General features: G+C 39.5%; 1 protein-coding gene across 1 annotated transcript in view; it reads right to left on the bottom strand.

Annotated features, from left to right (window-relative positions):
• Positions 1-946: 946 nt before the first annotated feature.
• The window catches only part of CELF4 (CUGBP Elav-like family member 4), a 709268-nt gene continuing 703178 nt past the window's right edge, over positions 947-7036 (bottom strand). The window contains exon 13 of the mRNA XM_034072597.1: positions 947-982. The gene's annotated coding sequence lies outside the window, so the exon portion shown is untranslated. The remainder of the gene's footprint in view (positions 983-7036) is intronic.

Raw genomic sequence — 7036 nt, 5'->3', positions numbered from 1 at the left:
CTAACTTCTATGTAGTTATTTTTTTTTGCTTTTTTATTTTTTTTCTTTTTATGTTGTCTAATTTTTTCTATTATATAGGTATTTTAAACTTTCTTTTTTAAATTCTGTACAACTATTAGGATTTTAAATGGGGAGAGTTAGAAGCATTTACAAACCTTTTTTTGTTTTCCATTTAATATCAACCATCTTTCCTTTCTCTTCTCTATGCCTTTTAATGTATTTATTTATGTATTTATTTATTTACTTTTTTGCTTTTCATAGATATCCATCTTACCTGCCTTTAACAGCGCAATCCTTACGTATTATACAGAAAACCATATGAAAGCTTCATAGACTCTAATTAATGTATAACCAAAGAACCTCCCAAAGTATCAAAGAACTATTATCTTGCCGTTTTAAAAGCATTTAAGCGTTATTATTATTTTTTTTTATTTTTACATATTTCTTATAATCGCTCTCAAAAACTGTTTTAGGAACAGCTCAGAGAAAAGGAAAGAACTTCCATATTTTACATACAGCTACAAGTCTGCGGTAAAAAGTTTTGTCCTTTGGTCCCCATATAGCTAAGGAATGACAGATAAAGATGCTCAGTGACTGTTACCATGGGTCACACATGATAACCGCATCCTTGGTGGCAAACAGGCACTCCTTTGCCAGTATCCAGGTTTGCATCTCCTGTTTGAAGAAAAGCCGCTGTGGTGATATCAGTGTCTCTTCAGAAATCCTGGTTGATCTTGATCCTGTTCTGATTTTACTTATGTATTTGTTTGTTTGTTTTCAAGCGCATGTCCTTCGAAGTCAGCAGATGTGATACTTTCCTTGAAGAAATGTTACAGTCTAAACAATCAAAGAGAGAATAATTCTGAAGTCTTCAGCTTGATTGATATTTGCTGATATGTCAAAGGTGTAATCCAAAAGTTCCTGTTTTTTTTTAATATATATATACTTTTTTTTTCTAAATGTAGCCCATTCAGCTGCTGCCCTAAAAAATGAAGCAGATCATTGCAAATTAAATCAAAAAGGGGAGGAGGAAGTAGGGAAGGAGGGGGGATATTTGGAACTGGGGGAAAAAAGACCTAAAATGAAAATGAAATTTTAAACAAGCCTGTTCTTTTGGGCCCAATCCTGCTCCTTTTGAAAGTCATGGATGTTTTCTTCTCCCTTCAATTGGGACAGGATGGGGCATGTGATTTGGTGTTTTACTTTTGGAGGCATTGGCTCTGATTCTGCTCCCACTTAACGTCAACAGAAATATTCCCCTTGACTTCAGTGAGAACTGGATCAAACCCAAAGTGAGCAAGGTAGTCACGATCATGATAGAGAAAAATACAATTGTTCCTAATAATTGTAATGAAAATAATAAATCAAAATAATAGTAGGGTATGTCTACTTAAATCTGTATGTGCAGATAGCTGCATTTTAATTATTTTTAAGTGACACTTTACAATGCCAGATCACAATCTCACTCGATGAGCTTTTGCAGTGTGAAAGGCATTGACAAAGAATTGTTCTACATTTTAATGGGTGCCATCTATGACAGTGTATGAGCTTTCTGTGGAGACATAGCTGCCAATAACATCTACTCCTTTGTGAATGTCAGAAAGTAAGACTTTGAACAGGCAATTTATAGGAGGTTAAATAAAAAGAAGACTGTTGGAATAAACTTTTTTTTTTTAAAAAAAGTAAAGCTAACATTTCTTAAATAAAAAAGTTATTTAAAAAAATGTAATCATGATCCGACTAGGCTTGACATTTAAGTAGGATGCTTAATCATTAAGGATTAGCTCTTATCTCTTTCTAGCAAGCAGGTTCTTCTTATACACTTGGTGATTTATTACATCAAGAAACTTAGAAACTGCAAAAGGTCCACTCTGGTGGAAAAGTGTCATGCGGAATATCAATCCATGCTGGCAGGTTTTCACACTGTTGGTTCAACAAACAGCAAACCGTACACAGCAGTCTAAACAATTACAACACCAAAAATAATAATAGAATAAAAAAATAAAAACACTCGTCAAGGACCCTTTTTCAGTTGTAAACAAAAAGATGCATTTTGCTTTTTGATCTGTATGGGTTTTTTTCCCACTCAAAACCTTCCCTCCCTCCCCCGAGCGATTAATTTTGGCTGGAGTTGCTGTAATATGAAACCTTAGAATTAGGAATTCTTGAAAAGACATACAAAGAGGCTTTTCTTGGGGTTGGTTTTTTTTGCATTGCTATAGTTTTCAAACTACTGTTACTATCATTACTTATCATTACTCTTTTTTTTTTTTTAATTTTTAGAGAGCGTTTTGAAATATCCTAAAGAAAAAAAAATGGTGTCAATTGAAAAAGGCCCCCAATTCTCCGGAAAAAAAAAATTAATCACAAGATTTTCAGTGCAAAAAAATTAACCACGCATTTTTTCTCTCTCTTTTTTTCCAAATTATCTGTAGTTACAACAATCCCATTTTTTTTTCTAAATAATTAGGAATCCATCTTTTTTTTTCTTTCTATGTGACATCTAAAGAAGCATAAAACGCTGACGAGAAATCAAACAACAAATAAAGAAACCACTGCAAGCACCAAAAACGAAACGAAAATGAGCACAGCAAAAAATTGTGGCAGCACAAAGTCAAAAAAGGCACATGTGATCATGACTGGCCAATCATCAACTGATACAACATCCAAGAAAAATGCTTCAATCACGGCACCTGCACGAAACTTGACGGCATGTCATGCAACCAATTCTTAGCTTGTTACATGACGCCATCATGTCACACTTTCAACTTCGAGTTGATTTGAACTTACGGCCTGGGGGACTGTATTCTCCACTTTCATGTCATTACGTGAACTTTTTTCCTAGCTCAGCGCGAGACTGTGGTGGATTTGACTGGCTCTTGGTTGGTTTTGTTGGAATTTGATTGAATGACAAAAGAAGAAAAGATTTTTTTTATATATATATTTATATATAGTGTGGAACAGGGGAAAGGTGGGGAAAGAAGATATATATAAAAATAATAACTGAAAAAAAGTTACAAACACAGCATCAGTCAAAAAGATCTAATGGAAATACTTGCCATTAAACTATAGAAAACGAAAAAAAGAAAAAGAGAGCAAACCAAGCTAACTGAACAGAAAGAAAAGAAAAAAAAAAAGAAGAAAAGAAAGAAAAGGGAAAAAAAAAGGATGGAGGAGGCCTAGCCAGAGACACACACATAAAACACACGCTTAAATGTAGACACACGATCAACAGTGAACAGTTATGCAGCGGCTGTTGAGGAGAGCATGCACTGAATGAATGAGCGCAGACACAGATTGTTTTGCAAAGTCTGGAAAATAAATACATTTGCTGGCAACCAGAATGCTTTTGTTAGCACCAGCCTTTCCCACACCACCCCCAGCATCCTGGGCTTTGCTGGACAGCTAGCCAAACTCCTCCAGGAGCCTTTCCACTTCTTTGGATGGACTCTGGAGCAGGTACCGCTCTAATTCAATTACATCCCAAGTTTTAAATGGGGGAGTAATAGACCAAGAGCTGCTTTGGCTACTGAGAATAATAATAATAAATAAATATAAAACTAAAATAAAACAAAAGAAAAAGAAAAGCAACTGCTGCTCGTTGCTGCATGTCCATTTAGCAGTTCACAGGACGGCGCACTTTGAAACACAGCAATGCTGGCATGGTGTGGGAAGCAGACTTGTAGGAGGACTTGGATGGTACAATGGTCCCTAAGTCAGCATCATTAAAAGAAGAACATTTACTCCTTTGGTGTTTGGCTCTGGCCTGAATTTAAAAAATGATGGAAAAAAAGGAGAGAAAGGAAGAGGAAGAGGGAGGAGGAGGGGAAGAGAAAGGGAAAATGGAAGAGAAGAGATAGAAGAAGACAAAAAAAGAGAGAATAAGAAGGCAAAGGAGAAGAGAGAGAAGAAGAAAGGAAAGGAGTAGAGAGAGGAGGAGAGCAGATGAAAGGAGAGGAGAGGAAGAAAACCAATAAAAAGTAAAATGAAAGTGCCATGGGCTGGTTGCTACAATCTCCAGAAACACCCTGTTCCTTTCCTACAAAGGAAAATATCCCTTTATCGGCCCAGTGAGTTTTGCCTCAGTAAATACCAAAAATCACTGCACACAAGAGTACACTTGTCTCAGTCAGTAGCTCTGCACCCTGTTCGTCAGGTATTGCCTTTTTCTCCCCTTGGCAGGGCTCATATCTCTCCTCCCAGCCTATTTCTGAAAAGTCACTGCACACGACTGAGATTTCGCCTTGCATTGGGGTGTTACAAGAATCCTGTTGGCAGTTCTCAGCCTGAAGTCATGCACATTGGCTAGAGAAGATTCTTTCTCTGGTTTTCTATATTTCACTCTTTCTATACTTTTTTTTTGAGATGAAACATGATTTCTGGCTACTGCAGTTGGGCTCCGCTGACAAAAGATGATGCTGAACTAAGCCCCAGCTCTGAGCACTGGCTTCAGGTCCACACTTTTCCCACAGTTGGCTGCTGTCTTCATTGAAGCCAACTCTTTCTTGATGGCCTAGCCTCAGTGACCTGCCCCTTGATGAGCTCTAAGTGTCAACTGGAGCTTCCTGGAGTTTAAGTGAAGGAAAAAGACTGGAAACCCCAAGGCAGATGTAAAGACTGGGTCTACAGTTATTTCACAAGACAAGAGGGAGAAAACTGTCTTTTTGAAGATGGCCCAGGGTAGAGCTGTTGTCACTTGTGTTTCTGGGTATCCAAGGATAAGTAATGTCAGCTGTTCAAGTCCAGGCTGTGCATGAGGAAGAGAAAAAGGCCTGTGTAGCATCCCTCTTATCCTTCAGGGTTTTTTGGCTGTGTCATACCACAAGAAATAGAGCAGGTGGGGGAGGAAGGAAAGCTGGCAGCACCATCATAGCAAGACCTGTCTCTTTCCTTACCTTGGCCATGTCAGGAACATGGATTAGGATTTATGAGGAAAGGTGCTAACAGGCTTTGCTCCCCTGAATTGAACAAGGAGGCAGCAGGAATGGGAGATATCTGCCAGAACAAATAGTTTCCTGCTCTATCCCCAGGAAGTGGCAGCAGCACACATCTCCAGTCTGGGACTGGAATATGTGATGGTGTTGGCTGCAGTGCCAGGCATAGCAGCACCATGGGCAATGGTGTTTGCAAACCCCAGGCAACTACCAAGATGAGAAGTGGTTCTTTGACATAATCTTGACTGGGGAAAGTATTTTCCCTTAAGGGTGGAGCGGGAAAGACCAGGCTGGTCAGCCCTTCACCAGTGGCTTTGGAAGGGTTACTATCTTCCCTCTGCCTGTCTTCTGCATACACCCTCAGACACTGTGGATGTGACACATGTACATACACACAAACATATATGTAGAGGTGAAGGATTAGGACTTGCTGAAGCTGAAAGAACAACAACAAAAAAACCCCAGAAAATGTAGTTTCACATAAAAGCCACATGTGATCGTCCTGTCTGCCTCACTCGTGTCTGTATTTCAAGCACCAAATGCAGCAATCCTTTGAAAACATGGGTCTACAGCACCTCCCTAGTCAGTAGAGAAAAGACTACGATGGTCTTTAGGGACACATCTTGCCCACACAGATGTTGTACCCGAGTTTAGGCAAGATTTGTAATAAACAGCAATATATGTAGGTTGATTAAGTGAGTTAGATGAAACAGGGTTTCAAGTACACAATCCCTTTTTCAGGCCTCAAACTTGGGCAGACAGACTTCTTCTGGAAGGCTACAGAGGCAAATGCGTTTCTCTGTTGACTAGGCATAGGAGTTAGATACCTATTTTATGAGGACTGCTTCATCAGTGGTCTGAAATTGAACAGCAAGTTAAGCATCTGTGTTAGATAAGCTGAACACCAGCCAAACTCATCTGTTAAAGGAAAGCAATTCACTTTTCTGGGAATAGATATAACCTTTGGGTATTGCTGAAGTAAATTTGTGGGTAAAAGTGTTAAGGTTATGAAGACAAGTATATACACCCTAGTTCATATATGGTGCCTCAGAGGTAAAAAAGCAGCATACTTCCCAAGCAGTCAGGGTTTGTGCACAAAGACAGATTAAGAAAAGTATCTTTGCTGCAGGTAACACTGATTAAGAAGTTGCTCCACTGAGTAAACCATAGCCAAATACATCTGGTAAACGCCAACACTCTTCCAAGCCAGCTTCTTCTTTGAAGCATATAAATGAAGCCTGAAACTATTCCCCTTGAACCTTATATTGAGATCATGGCATGAAGTCCTAATGACGGAATTCAAGATGCAGGTATCTCCATCTGAGCAAATTACTGCCCAGCTTCAATGTGAGAAGGATGGCTATTCTTGTTAGTGTGGCAAAGCCAAGCTGTTACATGAACCAATATTTGTGTCCATATGTACAATGAACTTTTGAAAGCAAGTGGTCATGTTTTTCCTAAAAGCTTTATGAGCTAAGAAACCACATAAGATCTCCTTTGAAAGTACACAGCTCCTGTGCTCTGTGACTTTCACCATATAGCATAGGGACTGCTACGTGTATGCACACACCTCTCAGGTCATCTACCTGCTGTCAGGATATGAATGCATCTGCTAAGCTTGCAGATACAACCGGTTACAGCTGCAGGATTGCTCTTTGTCTTTGCAGGACCACAGAATTGGCCCAGTGCTGCCTTCATCACGGTCAGCTACCATGTTGAACTTCTTCTACTGCAGAAATCTGCTACCTCCTACTTCTCTTGCTATTACTGTGCCTTTCCCCCTAGTCCTTCCTAGTCAAGTCTCCATGGATCACCTTCTCTATCCCTTTTAATGTGTTGCTTTGGAGACAAGGAGTTTCTTCTCCCTCTGAAGAAACTCAAAGGCCATCACTTTTTCCAGTACCAAACGAGCAGCCTCCTGTGCTCTCTTCCTGTGCTGAGCATTGCTCATGTGCCCGCCACATATGTAGACTTCTTTACCTTTATGCTCTGTTTACACATATACACACATGAATGTGTGTTTGTAAGGCCATCCAAACCTGCAGTCAGGATCCTATCCTTCCATCTGCTGGAGTCTGTGCCCTAGTACACCTATAATCAGG

Source organism: Melopsittacus undulatus, chromosome Z, assembly GCF_012275295.1.
Source record: "Melopsittacus undulatus isolate bMelUnd1 chromosome Z, bMelUnd1.mat.Z, whole genome shotgun sequence".
In the NCBI taxonomy this organism is placed as follows: domain Eukaryota; kingdom Metazoa; phylum Chordata; class Aves; order Psittaciformes; family Psittaculidae; genus Melopsittacus; species Melopsittacus undulatus.
This window is presented reverse-complemented; position numbering and strand designations above follow the sequence as displayed.